This window comes from Ips typographus, linkage group LG1 (assembly GCF_016097725.1).
Source record: "Ips typographus isolate SLU linkage group LG1, UJ_Ityp_2.0, whole genome shotgun sequence".
Taxonomy (NCBI): domain Eukaryota; kingdom Metazoa; phylum Arthropoda; class Insecta; order Coleoptera; family Curculionidae; genus Ips; species Ips typographus.
In genome coordinates, this window is record NC_138422.1 from 8,019,280 (window position 1) to 8,040,359 (window position 21,080).

The 21,080-nt window shown below is 33.7% G+C and overlaps 1 long non-coding RNA gene across 1 annotated transcript; it reads left to right on the forward strand.

The window, feature by feature from the left end:
- Window positions 1-5,835: 5,835 nt before the first annotated feature.
- LOC145725888 (uncharacterized) lies at window positions 5,836-7,940 on the forward strand. Its single transcript, XR_014177427.1, has 2 exons — window positions 5,836-6,037; window positions 6,148-7,940. It is a non-coding gene; the product is annotated as an uncharacterized LOC145725888 (long non-coding RNA).
- Window positions 7,941-21,080: the final 13,140 nt, after the last annotated feature.

Below are 21,080 nucleotides of genomic sequence, written 5' to 3' on the forward strand. Positions count from 1 at the left end.
AAGTACCGTGATAATCTTTAAAAAAACCGTTTTCTCATGCATTTACTGAATTTTGCCATTGGCCTAATGGCTTTTTAATCTTTTGCTAGCATCATTTCCAACCAATCAGATGAAACGTTCAAAGACCGGTAGCTTGGAGCTTAACTACCCTATCTCGCTTAATTGAGTTTGTGATTTGGATTGGTTGTATCATTATAATTGTGTTGAAATAACGGTTGCTGCACTTACGAGAAGGTCTTGAAATGACAAACGTGGTCTTACACTGTCTTACAGCAATAATATGAAATTAATTACATGATTATGACTTGAGATTGACAGTAGTATTTTATAAAAGGTGGAATTTGTTGGATAAATGGGTTAGACCCATATCTTCTGATTTTTCCCAAATGCTATGAAAGTATTGTTTCCATTTTCATCACCCTTTTAACTGTATTATTATTGATTTTGGTAAAAAATTGCCAAATACGAATCTTGTAGATTTAGTTTACCCATTTTAAGTCTTGTTCTACCACTCCATTCAACCATAGTAAAAATATTTGTTCTTTTACTTCTACGTTACTTGGTTACTTTGGAAAATTGAAAATGTAAAATTCATAGCAGCAAATAGATACATTATTACATTAGTAATCTCTTATATTAGTAATTTTATTTTATTATTACTGTAATTGGATACTAAGTTACACCTATGTTTTCTAGCAGACTTTAAGCTACTTAGCCGCAAATTTTGGTGGAATTTAGGAATGTTACAATGACAATGCATAATTATTAAATAATTATCAAAAATTACTTATTTATAGTACCACCTTATTAAAAAGAAAATCTGTATTTTTAAATACTTCTGTACGTAAAAAGCTACTCCATTAAATATAACATTCAAGAAACACTTATGTGCATTTGTAATATTTATATGGTAATGATACTCTGAGCCAAAGAAATTGTCTTGACTTCAATTAGAAGTTAAAATAACAATGTCTAGAAGCTCAAGCATTTACAAGCACATGCTTATAAAAACTTTTTTACCATCGTAACGAGATACTTTAATTGTACTATGCGTTTTCTGTTTGAAACTCATAATAATGACAAGTTCCATACCAATGCAAGGTGTTGTCTTTATATGGCATCCCTATTAGCATTCTTGTAATTGGTAAAAGAGCTCAATTAAAAAGAGAGGTAATTATTGACCATTTTTGGCAAACCGATGGTATAATTATCATATTTCTTCTTTATTAGAAATCACTTTTTTCCTTTAATGACCCTTATTATTTAAAAATCGGTATAGTGGTTATTTATGTAAATGAATGAAACCACTGTGCAATAACATATCCACTAAACGTTTTATAGAAATTTCTCTTAGTGTTAATCATTATCGGATCTGGTTATTACTAAATCGACTGTGGTACCTGAAGCTAAAACGGCACCAACGATAACATCAAAGATAAAGACAGAACGAACGACGTAACGGTAGTACCACGATCGAATTTTATTGTTTTAAATTCGATTGCTTGCAGTTAACCTCCGGTACCAACGCAATAATTCACCAATTGCAAATCGCGATACCGTTCGATACATATTCAAGCTTTTAATTGCCGAACCTTTTAAAGTGGAACAGAGATAACGTCCATACATTTTTGGGACAGTTGCAGCACCCCATGTAGTGATTTAATGAAACCAAAAACTATCTGAGGGGACTATTGCACCTGTGCAAGCTTGAAAAGGACCCTAAATATTTTGAAAAAAAGCTTTGCAGTCCCCTTTCTACCCAGATATTACATTGCATTGTTTCCTCTTTGTGTATATTCATTTCTAACAGGTGAACTACCTGCTCGCATATATGAGGGTCAAATTCGTTGCCACCCCTTTATAATACAAATTGGGGAAGGGCTGAAAAAACAGGTAAAAGTAAAGTTGACCTGTTGTTTGACGTTCAAGTTAAACTGATTCATTTTATACACTCAAATTTGAAAAACCGTCACTGAACCAAATAAACCACTACACCCACAAAAAAGTAAATTTTCCCACACTTAAAAAAAGTCACCACGCCTAAAATTTTCACGCTCTAAACCTAATAACTATACCAAACAGAAATTATTGTGCGTGGTTAGCTAGTTACCACCACCTACCACTCAATTATCAAGTCCAAACAGAAGGGTTCGCCCTACAATTAGTTTGCTTCCCCTTTTGACACCGGAAGTACGGGGACCTTCGGTGTTTTGTCAAACAATTAGTACCCAGCCCAAAAAAACTAAACGTTAGATCAAACAAGGTGAGCATGAATGAAACTTGTTAAGTAGTTGTTTTTGTTATCGTATTTTATCCAATAGACAGTGGTTCCTGTTTACAAATGCTAATAATAGATATGTTAATGATTTTGGTACATATTTACATTTGTAGTGATACTAGAGTGGTTACAGGGTGATATAATTCCAAAATGAGACATGCTAATATAATCAAACTTTATCAAATATTTGGTTTTTTCTTAAAATAAAAGAAATTATTAAGACATTTGTGTAATATACTAACAATTCCCAAAACATATTTGGCAACATTTCAGTTTCTGATCAATTTGTGAGTGCAACAAAGGAAATAAACAAACTATCACCAGCATGGTTTTAGTAACATTAACATTTAAGGAAAAAACTATTTAAAATAATAACCAATCATATTGTATCATTTGTTTGATGAGTGCTCTTTGTTCAATTTTACAATTGTTCAATCAGATTTAATCTATTTTATTGTTTGTATTTTGGTAGTGTTATTTTTAACAATTTTTATTGTTATATTTAACTTTTTATTAATGCATATTTGTGGTATTTATAGCATTTTTTTGCTTAATAAAGAAATATTATTATAATTATTATTATTATTATTATATCTAAATTAACCTGGTTTTGAGTAGTTTGACACGCTATTACTCGTTTTTCTTTCCAAATGATTGTTCAAAAAATTATCGAACTATCGAGTACGCAATATTTATTCTTTGAAATATTTATTTACCCGGTACGACATATCGAAATATTCATTGTTTATCGAACTGAAAATATTATATCAATATTTTTTGTTTGTTAAATGTTATTCATGTCAACGTCAATCATCAGGAGTCAATTTAATAACAATGTCAACCGTCAAAAAATCTATTCTAACCTAATCTAAGCTTGCCCAAGACATCTCAGTGACCGGAATTAAAATATTCTGACTATAATAGTAATTTGGCAATTTTTTGACACAAGAACTTATAATAATAGGTTAGTTTGGCTTGTCCCTTACAATTTTTTCTTAATTCAAACACATTATATACTACATTTTGAAGTATTATAATTTGATATCTGATTATGCGTGCATTTCGCTTCTTGAATCAGTTGATCAGATTCGACAAAATGTTAAGCCGATTTTATGACAAAAATTATGGACTTTTGGCTTTTGGCAATAATACATTTTTCTAAAGATAACTTACTCAAAAAATTTGCATTTCAATTAGACACTTATTTATATGCATATTTTTGAGATTTCAGCTGGGGGGGACAGCAACTATGGATTTTCAATCTTGACAGACCCAAATATGTATTTTAATGTATTACACAAAGCGATAACTTTTTAGAACTAATTAGAAGTTGGCAAATTGCTATCCTAAATTTTATAATTCAGAGCATGGGGTTAAAAATGCCTAAAATCAAAATTGCCTAGTTAGTAGCTAAACACTTCGATGCTAAACTTACTTACCATAATAACTTAAATATGTAGGACTTATTAGTATTCAAGTATTATTGAGTTGGCAACAAGGCAAAAGTAAAACTTTGTCTTCTTATTTAATTACGGTTTTTATTATACTTTTATTAAGCAACCAAAGAATAAATGTAAATAGAAAACTTAAATTTTCACAGTTTTGTGTCAATTTAATAAAATTATGAAACCAATGACAAGAGCTTATAAAAAAATAAATCAAGATGAATTTATTAAAATTAAAATGTAAAAGAATCAGTTGGTCAGAATTTTACTACATGCTGATCACAACTTGAAAAATGAAATGAAGTTAATTCGAGTAATCAGTTCTTAATAGTAATGAAAGTTTACTCAAGAAGAAAATATTTTTTTTTCTTTAGTCAAACACACAAGTGAATTTTTTGTTACCATGTATGATTTTTATGAGACTATGTATTATCATTTGAATTAATTTACTTCAAGACTCTAAAATTAGTTTGCTACATTCTACTAATTTATGTGGCCATGGATATTCTACGATAAATGGCATACTTTTTGATACCACTATAACTTTTTTCCTAATTTACTAAACACAAAACTAGAAAAACATATTGAGATATCAACACGGGCTCATTAAAACAACCCAAGTGAAGTAATGTAACTTATATACCAACAGGAAGACCAAAAAAAAAGATGGAAAAACAACCACTAACCACAACAACAACAGAAACAAAATGAGCGGCAGAAAAACAGAAGCAATCCTCTTCAGACAAAGAAGAAGAAAATTCTTGAGTCCAGATTTTGTCTTATCTTGTAATTTTAATGTAAAGCCATCTCCTTTGTTTAGTCGGAGGTTTTGAGACTTCCGTTACCCAAAAAACTGATAAAATATTTATGTTGCTAAAGCTAATTTTAGTAGCTTAAATTACTGTAATATTTCAGATACTTCTCTGTTCTCAAGATGTAGTTTTACGATTACCAATACAAAATTGCAAGAAGCTTTAGCTATAGTTATAGATACTTATTTGAAAATGCAACTAGAATACATATAATTATTAACTAGACAAATTGTAGGCTCAGTTAGAAGCTTAACTACTTAGCAGCTAGTTATTTGCCAGGATCTGAGTGCGTTTCTTAATCTATAGAACAACATGAGAACAACTGAGAAGATCGGTTAACGCCTTCTCGTAATATGAACGTTTAAATAAATCTTGAAGAAACCTGAATATTTTGATAAGTATGTACGTATATTTTTCTTTCTTTATTGGACGTAAAAAATAAATTGTTTCTTAAAGAAAAAAAAATGTGTTGTAGGTTCGGTTTCTTATTTACAAATGACAGAGAAAAGTTCAAATGTTATTGCAAGCATCCTCAATCCTGTTGATAAATTTATAGCTTCCATACACATAGACAAAATTACCTGCTCAATTTGGTAGCAATAATCTAAATAGATCAGATACGGTTAGCTTCACAAGCTAATCAAGCCCAACACACCGCGGCCTAATCAAAATTATATTTAATGTATGACGCCTTTTACAACTAAGAACCTGATATCGTCATAATGCCTTTAATCTTCTAATTAACTATCCGTACCCACAGTACCCATTAATAGCACGGCAATTATACGGTACTAACATATTGGGTACTAAATTAAACCGCCTTATCTACCACTGGTCTGGTCAAATTATACACCGAAGAACTGCGTGGTACGACCAGAAAAAAAGAAGACGACATGAGAGTTCGTTACAGAGACAGCAGCATCCCGGAAAAAAGGAAAAAAACTTAAGCGCACGTCGGACAGGTAAGTGCGGTAGCCAATAGGAACGCAGCAAGACAATCGCGCATCGCACCTCACGAGCTAGTCGCGTGTAGAGCTCGCGCTAAAACCCTCGCAACGTTGCCAAGTTTCGGCACAAACACCAAAAATCCATGCTCAATCTAAGCTAAAACCCAAGTATTCCAACTTGAAACAGCAAACCACAAAAGGCACTATAACCCTATAAGCAGGTACTAGTGGGAGTTCCGTGTTTACGCCTACTTCGGTACGACCATACTTGGCAACATTGCATACGAGCTTGCGCCTAGCCAGGTAAAGCAGGTAAAGCTCTTCGACTGTATAAATAGCTTTAACTGGAAGAGTTTCGTCACATTTTTCGACCTGCTGTTGTGGAGCGTGGTAGTACTGTGTCGGTACGAGTCAGAGCACGCTTCGTTCGTCAGCTGTTTACTTAACGTCAACAATCAGCTGAGTTGCGTCATTAGCATGTGTTGTAAACAAATGATGCCCGAGTTGGGCGCCAAAATCAAATCACCTTACAGGAGGACCCGGACAGTTAGAGAGGTACTTTAATTTTTCTTTTTAAAAACTAAAATTCAACAATACTCTAGTTAGTTACAACATACATAAGTTACTTTGAAAGTTGTTTTAACAGTACTTTGTTGTTATTACAGTTATCCAAGCCAAGACTATCCAGGAGGATAACTTTAACGGCCAGAGTTAACCTCAACAGTCATTGGTCCAGTTTTGAGGAGTTATCCAATGAAAGTAGTGGGAGGCAACTTCCTTCAACTCATCAATACGATGAAATACAACATGACAATCTGATCAAGGAGTTGGCAGAATTGTACAGAAAATAACATGGTTTTAAATTGTTTGGTATGTAGTTTGTAATTTTTTTAGTTTTAGTTTTTTTTTTATTAGGTTTTAGACTGTTTTCAAGTTAGTTAATAGGTGTGTTTTGTGATGGATGAATTGTTTGCTAAGCTGAGCTGCATCGTGCAATTCTTAAATTTTGATTTTTTTAAAGTGCAATATTATTTTTTGGCATCTTTACTGTAAAACTAGTGTATTGATGTACTGTTACAGTAGCATTAATACAGTAGTTTTGCAATGTGTTTACACTGCCTGCAATCGTTACTGTGCAATTTCAGAGTTTTATATTTTTCGTGCAATCATGATTTTTTGTTTAGTTCCGATTAATTTTCATTTGGCTTTTGACATCAAATTTTTTTTCAATTCATCTGCTGAAGGTTACTAATTACATTAGTTTTGCACTAAACTGATGTGTTTCTACTGCAATCGTTACTGTGATGCAATTTCAGAATTTTATTTCTTTCGTGCAATCATAATTTTGTTTAGTTCCGATTACTTTCATTTCTTCATGCTTTTGACAATAATCTTTTCAACTAATTTTGCTTTTTGTGGAATTACACAAATACAGCAGTTTTGGACTAGACAACGCAATAATGTGATTACATTGCAATCTTTACTGTGCAATATCAGAGTTTTATATTTTTCGTGCAATCATAATTTTATTTAGTTCCGATTATTTTTCATTTCCCTCATATTTTCTCTTCAATTAATTTGCTGAAGCTTCTTGTGCAATTAAAATAGCTTTATATACTGTGATAGGTACTTTCTGTGATAATCATGTGATATTTTTTTGAACTTCAGTGAATGTTTTACATACGACGGAACTTTGTGATACTACTTTTAGTTAAGACTATTACTGTGATAAAAAGCTTTAAGTTTAATATTACTAGAATGTATATTATGAGGCACCTTCTAATTTGCTCAAGCTTTAATAATGTTTTCTTCAATTAAAAAATTTTCTTTGACAACAAAAATGCTTTAACTAGATTTAAAAACATGCAAAATATAAAACTTGGTTTTTGTTTCATTCAACAAAAGCCAAGTTTTTAAAAATTTTTGTAGTACAAGCTTTACTAGATGTAAGAACAAATTTTTATCCATTTTTAAAAGTGTTTAGTGTTTAATTAAATCGTTCCTTAGGAACAACTTTATAGGCCGAACAGTGTCAATCAAATTGTACATAGACCATGCTTTAATTTTAGCTCTAGTTGATAAGTTTGCACACTTACAAAAATGCACAGTTTTTTTTTAAACTAGACATTAAGTTTCATATAGCACTTTTGTAGCACCTTTTTCCTTGAATATAGCTCCTGAGGTAGTTTTTAAAAGTGCTCATAAAGCTATGTGATAGGCTTATGTAGATCTCCATTTTTTTGTATGTAGTGTTAGCTTTAGGTTTAAGGTTTTCTATCTGTGATATCAGCTTAACAACATTTGTGTGATTTTTGTACATTATGTTTGAAATTTGTCTCACTCTCGTGTTCTTTCATTATTATGTTTAGCGTTTTTATGCTTAGTGTTAAGTGTAGTGTTAATTTTTTTGTAAACTTGTGTGGTTCTGACGAAATCAAAATAAACGTTTTTAACTTAATTTGAACGAGTTTTCTTGTCTTTAAAATTTGATGTTTACCCTATTTATTAATTTTAATCTTGAGGGTAAAAAGTAAACCAAAAGGCAACGTTGGAAACAAAATAAAATGAAAATTTAATGGTATTAAAAAGATAATCGATTTAATTGGCGTCGAAACTGGTTTGACTTTATTATTAATTGGTTGTCGTCGGATAGTCAACAGTCACATAGACGAGTAACCCAGATTTTAAAATGGTTGGGTTAATCCAATTTACTGACAGATTTCAGGTACAGGCTAATTAAAATCCTTTTTGTGTTCAATAAAAAGATTTATTAAAAACTAAGATTGCAGCAGTGCAAAATCGGAAAATCAAATTATTACCTTCTTAGCACTTCTGAATGAATTAGAAACAGAGCGGTTTTGATTTAAACTGTCCACTCATTTTTGGTCACTTTCAATACTGTAATACTGTAAGTGCAAAATGCCTTAGCCGAATTAAATAAACAAAAAAGGCTTTGAAAGCCCTTTCTTATAAAATCAGGGCCGAAATGGGTGTTTGACTAAAAGCAGTTTCTACATTCTAGTAAAAAGAGTTTAGAGAAATGCCTAAGAAATTTGTTGCATTTCAAACCACTGCATTTAGTAGATAGAATAGTTTTAGAACACTCCTTAACCGTAAGTTTGGTTGATATTTCGAGACATGTTTGGCGGTTTTTGGGTATTTGACCTTTCACACAGAGTGGTTCTTTACGTGTCAAGGGCTGAAAGAAGAAGATTACGCCCGGGGCCAAAGTTTGAGACCTGCCACAAAGCCGAAGGTTTTAATTTGGTCAAGGGTGTAGACCTTTTTCGAACATATAGTACGGTTCATTTTTACTTAATTTTTCGGTTCAATGACGGCGGACTTTTTGTAACTTTACCGCCCGCTGACCTAAGAGACCGTAAAAATTACCAAAAGCCTAATAGGGCTAAAGTAAGTAATAGTTATTTACATTACTAGTGTGGTATGAGAATTTTTATAGTCACGAGTGGGAAGCATGCGTCGACATCGTAGATCCATTAATTTGCCATACCACACGAATATTGTACAATTTTATTATATTATTTTATATAATATTTTCTCTACGATTATTTCCCTCATTGTACTAGCAGCCAATAAAATTCAATGAACCTTTCTAGTTCAACCAATAAGAGCAGTTATATACTGAATAAATCCCTAGTTGCTAAAATTTTACACTGAATAAACACCTCCTACCTTTTTCGAATACGTTTTTTTGAAGAACATTTGATATTAAACGAAACGGGATTTAGACACATATAAAATTTAAGCTATTTTCTTCAATATTAACAATTAATAAATCACTACAACGTAGTTTCCATTAAAAAATTACATAAATTAAAATATTATGACGTCTGATTGTCAATCTGAAATGTAACCAAAAATATACATGGCTGAACGAAAATCTGTCGTCTGCTGGGGTGAGTTCAATATTATCATTAATTTCATCACGTTTAGTTTAGTATTTGTGTTCTAACTAAGGTGTTTTCTTGTTAATAAACTAAAATGTGAGTTTTCAGGAGAAAATCTTGACATATACCCCTCGGCGTTCACGTTTTATCACGTAAAATGTGCATTGGTAGGTTTTTTGCAAAATTTTTCTTTTAGGCAAATGGTTTCGACTAAATAATTCTTTGGAAAAAATCCTTCGACCTGCGGTCTCAGGATTTTATCGTCGAATTATTTAGTCTCAATCATTTTCCAAGCAAAATTTTGCAAAAAATCACCTATGCACAGTTTACCCCATAAAACTTGAACGTCTCGGGATATAACCTATGATTAACACAGAAATTATCAATTTTTAACTCTAACTTGAGTTACTTAATGAGGGATTTTAAAGTCACTAGTGCGATAATGATGGTTTTATTGTACTCTTAGGCTACTTTCCAGCACTAGTGCAATAAAATCAATTATTATCGCACTAGTTACCGTAAAATCCCTCATTATCTAACTGAGAAGAAGCTATGTAATAGATCATTACCGTGCTAGTAGCAGATAAACGAAATTACATGTTAGTTTCTGTTTTTGAGTGTTGTCGCACATTTTGTGTGTTTTGTTTTCAACTCGAGTGATGAGCGAAACGTCACTCTTAGAGCAAAAAAGCCGTACTTTTCACTCTTTTCTACATAAACATGGTATTAAGTAACGGTTTAAAGCATAAACTTTCTACTTCTCGTTCGTTCTAATTATAATAATAATTAAAATAAATGTAAAACGAAATTAAAAAACCAAACCGAAAGTCAATGAAACAACTGGTCAGATTCAATCCACGATACAAATTAAAATGATATCATTCTGGATTTGGTTGCTGCAAAATCTCTTAAAATATCCATAAAGTAATTTCTATTCTTACTTTATTGCTAATACTGTTAAACCTAATAATCTTTCTTGTAACATAGTACCCTGCAAATAATTTTTAATTATTTTCAAGTTCAAAAATTTCAACACCATCTCTCAACAAAAATTACAAACACAGTTAAGTGAAGAGAATTTTTAAGAAAATAATTATATTTGGTAGAGATACAGCTACATTGTTTTTAAAATATCGTATTTTGTCTATAGGATTAGACTTTTCAGGGAATAAAATAATCTAAGGATTTTTATCTTCAGTCATCACGTCAGCCTTCTTCTTTTCCTGATCATCAGTTAGCGTTCGTTGTGTAGCATGACAATAATTGTTTAGAAGGTTCATTTATCATTTAACTTAAAAACTTCAAAGAAACAAAAACATTGCCATAGTCAGATAACAAATCAAATAAATTATTTTATATCCGGTTTTTGGATCGGTATCTTAAAAAAGAACATGGTAGTTGAGGATTTCATTTCATGTCATTTTACGTTTTTTGTCAGTTGTATCGGTCTTATTTGTACAAATATGTTACTGTAGACAATTTTTCGGATTTCAAAGATTTAAGTTAAGACTCAGGTGTCGATATGGAAGTCAAAGTTAACAAAAATTCAAAATGTTATAAATAAATAATAATGTGTATTTTAGTACAAGAATATTTAACTCGCTTTGCATGGTTAAGCGAAGTTTTTAGTGAGTATTTGGAGAAACAAGATCAGATTGAAATGCTAAATCCTTTAATAAAAATGAGAAAAAGTGGAGAATGCTTTTTATTCAGTATTTTTAAAATTGACAACTTTAGTAGTTTCGGAAAGAACTTAAAAAAATTAAGTACCTTTCAGTAATGAACAAAATAAAACCAATGGTATACCATCTTCTCTGTCAGTTCATTTATCGAATATTATATTGGGCATTATTTTAGTACTTTAATAACGAATAACTCCTGCTTCAAAATTTTAAATTGTATTTTCGATTAATAGTGTTAATGGAGAAAAAACTTGCTTTATCTCAAGTGCAACTGCAAAATGTACAGCTTTTCCTGGACCATTATCATCTAATTTGTAAAATGCTCTACTAAGTTCTTTAAATAATTGTGAAACACTTTAATGTCAATTTCCACACGAGTTTGAAGAAGAAACTAATTAACATCGTGGAGAAGACTAGGTATTACTTTCAAAAACTTATTTTTGCACACCTCTACTGTGAAATTTTGAACTTTTACTTCACTTTCTATTATATTGGTTTTAATCGTCCTACATAATTATTGAAACTTAGTTTTGTTTCAGTTCTTAAACCTTCTTTCAAAGTGTCATAATATTGTAAGGAATCCGCAACCAAATAAAACGAAAAATAACTGAACTCTTTTATGATTTTTACCAAACTCCACCACTGGACCAAAGAAAAACAAAACTGCCTGAAATCACAACACGTGGGTGTCGTTAAGGACCCAACCAAAATATTTATTTAAAAGGCAACGATATAGCCAGTCGGAGTCATTAAGTCAAAAAATGCGCACCCGAAGAATGGTACCGTCTGATTGATCGCTGTTTTCCCAACTTGGTCGAGTGTTTTCGTTCGGTCCACCTAAGTCAACAAAAATATTATTTTTGTCTGCATTTTTAACCTTAGAAAGGTGACAAAAATGCTATTTCATTGGAGCTAATAGCGGTCGGTAAATATGATAAATAGAGAGGTAACAGTTTCTTGAGTAGAACGTATAAAACACGTGGGGTTTAGGCCACGTAGTGTTAAAAACATCAAATGGTAATAACTAAAATTAGATCACAAATTGTTTTTATTTTAATATTTGTGATATTGACCTATTAGCAAAAAGGTGCTGGTACTATGATGGCTGTTAGAATCATTTCGATATGATTTACCAATCAACAATGTTTATTCTTGTATGCTACTCTACTGCAAACTAAAGACGAAAAAAGATGTCAATGTATGATAAAATACTTTACACCTAAGTATATCACATGGTTGGTTATTAATATAAAAGGCAACAAAACTACTTGGAAAAAAGACGAAATTTTTTCCTGTTATATCAACACTAACTTTAATATACTCTTGCTTTTTTTAAATAGCCACTGTCAATTTAATAGTTTAGGCTTCAAACTGGTGTAAAACTGAACTTCTTTTGTAACTCAAATAACCATTAAATATCATAATGTTTTACAAATCTAGAATGACATGTTTCTGGCTCTTATACTGGTAGTTATAATAGTTTCCGTGATGTAAGACACCATGTCGAGTTGTGACAATTAAATGGGAAACGTGGATTCACAGGACAACTTCGATGTAGGTCTCCATTTAGACTAGCCATTCTTGAAATTAGAGGACAGCTGGCAGTCGTCTCTTTATTGCAATTGTATTGAACTCGTACAATGTTTTTATTTATTTGCCCATGTTTGACACGTTTGGTCTCTATTTTCTTTTTACAGCAATCCTAACAATTATCTGCTCCGGGTAGATTACAATGCAGTCTAATAACGACATTCGCTACAGGATATTTTTTCTGTTAGTGACTTTAGTTCAAGCACAAATTATTAGGTCGTTTTCTTGTCCATCTGCACAAAAGTGATACATTGTAAATAAGAACGTTGTAGAGATTATGAGTAGATGAAGTATTTATGTGTATATTATGTAAATAATTTAAATTTTGCTAATCAAATTTATAGTAATTAATACTGAAACAGGTGGCAAGCCTTTGTGCAAATAAATAGAATTTACCAAGCAAATGCTATTTAACTCATTATCCCAATTTATTTATACAAGGTGATCGGACGAGAATAGTTGGTTAGACGTTTACAGAGAACGTCTCATAGGATACTACTCAAAATTTGGTAGCATAAGTATTGTTCCTTCTAAAATAACTATTGTAATGCCGCTTCCTCAAGATAAATATGGCAACTTTTTAACTTGATTTTTCTCATAATATGTTTTAAGTACATTTTTGAAATTCTTATAAATTTCACATAATATTTGCTCAATATTTTCCATTGGTTACTAATTTACTTTCATACCGAGTTACAATAAATGTAGTACGTAACGAGAAATTTGGAGCAGTGGTTTGGAAGGTTTTAATAAATGACTTCGACATTAAAATGTTCATTTTTTTATTGTATACTAGATGAATAAAATATAACGAAATTTAATCTCTTGTCAGATGGAGATCCAAATTTTTGCTCTTCTGCAGCTTCAGCGAGCTAAATGATTTAGTGCTGGTCCTGATTTATCTCTGCAGAGCTTAACATTAAAGTCAACAATGAATAGCTCTTGGAATTACTAACAATAGATAAATTCAACAACGTTCCCTAACTAACCTAATGATAATGATGATGATGCTCATCTGGGTAAAGAAACTATGTTTCTCCAGCAACGAATATCAACCACTTGAACAATAGTGTTACGGTTTGGGCCTACTATACTCGAGTCAGGATGAAACCGATGCGCCGCAATATCTGGCCGGGCGCGTGTTAAAGTAGGCCACAGTTAGGAGGCGCCACCTGGAAGATTCTTGAATGGTCAAGGCAAATCGCGAAGCGTTTCGCGGTCATTCTAGAACGTGGTTTGCGAATATAAAAGAAGCGGCGTCGCCGGGAGAAAAAAAGTAGTGTAGTAGTGAATTTGGGAACGCGGTTAAGTTTAAATAGCGAAGTAATTGTGGAATTGTAGTAGTGTTTTTAGTAGCTGTGTTAATTATTGTACGGAGTGTTTTAACGTGTTAATAAATTTATTAATTGTTCAGTTAAATTGACTTTGTGTGAACCCACGGGAAAATCGTAACAATTGGTGTCAGAAGTGGGATCAGACGTTAGTGCGACGTGAATTGGAACTAAACTTCGGGTTAGAGACTTGTGTTCAGAACCGGACTAGAGATTTTCGGAACAGTGGTGTGTTAAATTTATTTTATGCCAATAACAAGACGTCAAAGTGCAAACATGGAGGCCCAACTTGCAGCTATTATGGCAATGCTTGGAAAACAAGAAGAGATTCGACAGCAAGACAAAGAAGAACAAGAAAGGATTCGACAACAAGACAAAGAAGAAAAAGAAAGAATGAGACAACAAGATATAGAAATGCAAGAAAAACGTAACGTAGAAATATTGAACGGTCTAGCGGGGACCAAAACAGAAATCCAAGAGTATGTAACCCATAGTCTTAAAAAGATGGAGTGTGATGTTGAGGAAAAATTAAAGGATGTTCGGGAAGACATTAATGATGTTCGGGACGACATTAGTAAAATTCAGATTGATGTTCGGGAGGACATTAATAAAATTCAGAATGATGTTGAGATAAAGCTACGCGACTTAGAGCAGAAAATTGACAGCAGAGGAGCCAGCTCTACAGTAATCACCGGAAACGGGCTCAACAAGATCAAGCCTCCCACATACGACGGTCAAACTTCATGGGCAACGTACCAACTCCAATTTGAGGCCGCTGCAAATGCAAATAGATGGAGTAACGAGGAAAAGGCTGTAGCACTGGTGGTGGCATTACGAGGACCTGCATTGGAGCTGTTACAGACTCTGCCTATCGCCCAACAAAGCAACTATGACGCATTAGTAGCTGCATTAGAACGACGTTATGGGGATCAGCATAGGAAAGGAGTGTACCAAACACAATTAAAGGCAAGACTGCAGAAAACTGGTGAAAATTTACAAGAGTTTGAGGCCGAAATTCGTCGCCTTGTGCATCTGGCTTACCCAGCCGTCCCGGATGAAATCCAAGAAGAACTTGTGGCACAGTATTTTGTAGATGGGATTCGAGATCCGGAGGTAAAGAAATGGCTGAAGATGTTCAAAGGGAGCAACAACAGCGAATTACTGATTCGAGCGCTGGAAATTGAAGCTGCGTGCAATGATTTAAAGCCAGAGCCTATTCAAGAGGAAGGAGTACCGCCAGCCGATCATGTTGCTACATCAATAAATAAAATTGAATCAATGTTTGGCCAATTAGTGCAACAAATGGCAGCATTAGGAAATGGTCAGTCCAGACAGTTAGAACGGTCACGTCCGATCACGAGAGTGGAGTGTTATCGATGCGGACGTACGGGACACATTAGAAGGAATTGCAGACAGCGGTCTTGTTCTCCAAACCCACAGTGTCGACGAAATCAGGACATCAGAACAAATCACCGGAACTCCTCTGCTAAAAGAAACATTACATGTTATAATTGTGGACGTAAAGGACATTACCAATGGAATTGCAGAAAGCAGTCTCGTTTACCGATCCCGCAGAATTGGCGTAACCAGGAGCAGGAAATTAAGAACCCGGAAGGACATTTACCGCGATATGTAGAGGATCGTCAAGCTTTTGATAGTGATTTAAGGTACCGGAAAGGACAAATTCATAATGGTTGGAGGATTGGTCAAATCACGAAGGTGACAGGTAAAGAGGCTACAAGAAGAATGGAGAGCAGCGTTTCTAAGGAGGACATAATAAAAGGACAGCGCTCAGACTCTGATTTGAAAGTAATCAGAAGATGGTTGGAGAAGGATTTGAAACCGGATTGGCAACAGATTTCCAGATATGGACCAACAGTAAGGGGTTACTGGTTGCAGTGGAATTCGCTTCGACTGCGAGATAACTTAATTACTCGCAAATGGGAAAGTCCAGACGGAAAACGCTTTGTTTACCAAACAATAGTGCCCAATTCCTGCAAAGAGAATGTGCTGCGAGAACTACATGACAGTCGCAGAGGAGGACACTTTGGAGTAAACCAGACTTTGGCTAGAATAAGAGATCGATTTTACTGGATTAACTTCAGAAAGGACGTTGAGGAATGGTGTAAACGGTGTGACCAGTGTTCGTTACAGAAGGGATCCAGCACAATTCGGGAACTTGAGAGAGAGAAGATGAAACCAAACAACGACCGTATGAAGATGACACTGGACCACAGACCAACTGGTGGCAATTATAAGGAAGGTGATGCTGTGTGGATGTTTCAACCCAGGAGGAGCAAAGAATTAAGTCAAAGATGGCAACGACACTGGGAGGGACCTTACCATGTGGTAAAAAGGTTAAATGACGTCGCGTACAGAGTCCAACGCAGCCCCAAAGGCAAGATGAAAATTGTCCATCTGGACAGACTCAAGAAATACCAGGGACTAGATGAAGCGGATCGGGACGATCAGCTTTAAGAGGGGGGCAGTGTTACGGTTTGGGCCTACTATACTCGAGTCAGGATGAAACCGATGCGCCGCAATATCTGGCCGGGCGCGTGTTAAAGTAGGCCACAGTTAGGAGGCGCCACCTGGAAGATTCTTGAATGGTCAAGGCAAATCGCGAAGCGTTTCGCGGTCATTCTAGAACGTGGTTTGCGAATATAAAAGAAGCGGCGTCGCCGGGAGAAAAAAAGTAGTGTAGTAGTGAATTTGGGAACGCGGTTAAGTTTAAATAGCGAAGTAATTGTGGAATTGTAGTAGTGTTTTTAGTAGCTGTGTTAATTATTGTACGGAGTGTTTTAACGTGTTAATAAATTTATTAATTGTTCAGTTAAATTGACTTTGTGTGAACCCACGGGAAAATCGTAACAATACTAAAGGCAACATATTAGTTAAAGAGTGTAGGAAAGAAAAGCAATAGCAATTCTTGAAAGGGTGTGGTGGGTGAAAAATTACCTCCTACTGAAGGATGTTAGCCAGTAGACTGCATAGTTCTGCTGTTAATGAGAATTTTCTGATTCTTTGTTTAGAAACTCAGAGACGGATAAAATATTTTTCCTTTTCGGAAAATTTCAGCATATGGAACTTGTTGGAGATGATGCAACCAATGATTTAAACTGAGCTCTTCGAGATATCTAGAGATACTTCTAGATACCTAGAATTCAGTTCATTCACTGACTGGATTTAAGGATAAACATGACATTAAATCAAGTTATTATGCCTTAAAACTTGATACTGAGAGAGCATAGACAATTCTAATACCGCAAATGAGTATTTCATACATTCTAAACATGAGAAGTGCTCAATCCACTGATATTTTGGAATACTTGTTCAATGGATCAGATAAACTTAGCAAAATGTACCAATACATTAGTCTTGATACAGCTTGAAATGGTTTTCTCAGGATCAAATACAAAAATATTGTTTTTTGCAAAAATTAAATGTGGCAACATAACACAACATCTGTCAAGGCTGTCATTTTTAATCCTGTCAATTTTGTAACCTAATCTAATATAAATAAATAATCGTAAAATTACTTGTTGGCAGTTTTTTAAATTTTTTGTTATTCTGTATCATGTAGATTACCCATCATTGTTGCAAAGCCATTTAACTTTGTACGATCTGGTAGAGTTGTCTTTCAGTCGCTTACAATCAGTATTCAATCACGCAGAGTCCTTGGCCTTGAATCAGTGGCGCCAGTACAAGATAAATCAATTCGAAGCCAATTAAAGCAAAAGACAATTAACTACAGTAGGGGAGCATTAATCGGCCCGTGGTCGAGGCAACATACCGTATATCATTTCATGCACAGCGAGATGCCTATCGTGAATAATAACGAGTGTTATCTGAGATTAAGTGGTCATTTTTTAAAGCTCTTTGTGTCGAACAGGTTAGTCAAAATGCGACTCGTGTTACGAGAAACCTTGCCTGAATAGAGATCCCTTACTGACCAGGGGTCGTCGAGATAATTACGAATTTACACCCTCAAATAAGTTTTAAATCGAGAGTGTAACTGTCCCGAAATCTATCCACGAAAATCACTTCAGAAAAATCAAATCTGCGTGAATTTGCAAATCCTCGGCACACAATGAGCGACGCCTAAAAGCAGTTGTAAAAATCCCAATAAATCCTAAAATTCGTACACAGACAGCCATCCGAGCGTGCGAAGCCCTTAAGACTTTTTATATATGGGTACGCACTCCTTTATTATTTGTCCCCCGAATGTGATTTCTGAAAAGAAGCGAAATATCCTTTAAAGGCCCGCCGGAATGTGTTATATTATATTATTATAAAGAAATAATTTCTTCACGGCTAAATGGCCTCGACCAAAGAAAAACCTTAAATAAAACAGTCTAAATTGTAAGAGATTGTATCTTGATGTTCTAACAATGGCAAGCCCGAGCCAAAAATCTATTCAATGCTTTGAAAAGAGAGGCCAATGTTTGGTTAGCTGTCGACCATATAACAGTTTTTCTGTCCAACAATAGTACCTTTTTAGGTCCTTGGAGAAAACCTTTGATCAGATGAATACTGATAACGTTCTAGATCTCTCTGATTAAAATCTACATCAGCAGATGTTGTACTGATAGACAAAAAGCCCTTTGAACAGCGCAGATTCAAGATTTTGATAACAATTTGTTGCTCTTGTATTGTCGAGAAAAGAGCCTATCAGGTAACACAATCTTCAATGGTTGCTATCTTCATTTAATGAAGTTCCATATCAGATTGCGATGATAATCTTAGTTGATGATACTCAAAAAGGCTATAATATTGTCGGAGACGTTTAAACTCCGGATGCAATTAAAATGTGTAGGATAAAAAGATTGCTGTCTTTGCTCGCAACTTTGATGTATATTGACGGGTGGCAGTTCATAATTTTAGTTGGGAAAAATTTTATAAACCATTTCCGTTGCTTTTATACCTACCGCAATTATGATAATAGTTTAAGCATCAAAATACCGCAGTCTAATTCTAATTTACCATCATAATGCAAATTTGGCTTCATATGAATTTTAAACAGGATTTAAGCGCAAGCAGCTGCTCTTTACCTATACTTCCATAAAATATGCAATCAGGAAACTAATAAAAAAAAGAAGACAATATGACTGGATACCATCTAAAATTGATGTCAAGCATGGTTGGTTGCATTTAATTTGTCAGTTTTAGTTTTGACAGTAGACTGTCAAACACATTACTGTCCCATTAGTTGGTAAGCTTCTAGCGGCTGTTTTTTGGGGTTCAAAAGGCTTTGAAAGTCCTAGGATAATTTTAGAAAATTGCAAAAAAGAAAATTCATCAGGACATTGCACCTTGTCACAAGTCTCGCTCTGTTACAAAATTAATGAGTTAAAATTTCAGTTGCTGCCATATGCACATTCATCAGATTTAGCTCCGCGTGACTTCTGCCTTTTCCTAATTTGAAAAAACTTCTTGCCGGTGAAAAGTACGGTTTTACGGTGGCTCTGAGGAGACATGCAATATTTTTTAAGAGTTTCTGGCAATGTCACAGGGTTCCTGAAATTGTCAGATAGCCAGATAACTTCTGGCATTACCAGATAGTTTCTGGTAATTGTCAGATACTTCCTGACAATACCAGATAGTTTTTGGCAATGCCAGATAGCTTCTCACATTGCGAGATAGTTTCTGGCAATTGTCAGGTAGTTTTTGGGCAACTTCTGACATTTACAGATAATTTTTAGCAATGCCATATAGATTATGGCAATGTTTCATAGTTTCTAGCAATTGCTTGATTTTTTTGGAAATTTTGAAAATACCAACATCGTTTTCAATGAAGTAAGATAAAACCTGCAAACAGTTTTTACTCTATCTACCGTTTACCTGCTCATATTGAAAATTACAATGTTTCTTAGTCTTTACTATTCTCAAAAACGACTATATTTAGAAAGAAACTGATAAGAAACAAAAATTATCTAGACTTAGTAGCAGAATCTAAAGATAGCATCAGTTTCTTAGGCTGTGTGACTTTCTGACAAATGACAGAAGCTTTTTGGCGATGTTAAAAAAGGAGATAATGTCTAAAAATTAAGAAATAATAAATTACTGGTCAATTGAAATAAACAGCCAGGATTTTTTGGTTAAATTTATGTTAAAATTTGAATATGAAACAAGATAAAAATGTTGAGTTTGTGCTATCGATAAAAGATAAAATATAAGATATTCCTGCTTGTCAGTTCGCAAAATATCTCTTAAGCTGTGACATACAGTGTGTGTGTGTATACAGCGTGATTTATAAAATAGTTATATTAAAAAAAATGTCTGAGAATCTAGAAAAAACTTATTTGGAATGTGAAACCTTTTGACATTTTTCAAAAAAACAAGTGTGTTCTGAATATTTAACACTCTGTATAATATTTTGAGTAAAATGTCATAACTCCTCCACTAACAAAGTATTCATCAAAACATTACTTATTTTTCCGGAAACCAAGCTAAATTTCTGATAAAAATCATTTTTCATAAATCATGATTTTTCTCGAAAAGTAGTTGCAATAATTAAAAACGACCAAACGTGTTCTTCTAAAACAGGATTTAGGCATTATAGCAAGCAGCTGTGCTTTACCTACTTCCATTAAAATATAATCAGGAAACTCATAAAAAGAAGACAATATGACTGGCTAGAGATACCATCTGAAATCGAGAAGCGACAAGGCACAAAATGTCTTGGTTTGTTGCATTTAATTTATCATTTCTAATTTTGACACGTGTTTGTACAATAACACGTGTTGCATTCCATTTCTGGTTGGAAATTTAATACTTTTAAGGGGCAATCAGTCAGGGCTCCAATGGGGCTGGTTTACGTCCTAATGACGCCCAAGTTTTTAGCAAAGCCGTACGTTAATTTAATCTAATTAGGTTGCGACCCATGTTCAGCTCGATAAAGACATTTATCAAGACGTTACGGGAAAGGTTATTAGTATTCGACCAAATTAACGCTTAATTTAATTGTAATAATTTTTTGAGGTTACCTAAGGTCAATTTTTAATACAATTTACGTTAATTGGTTCAATTCACAATTAGCACAAATCAACAGTTAGCTGCCAAATAATAATTATACGTTTTTTGTTAT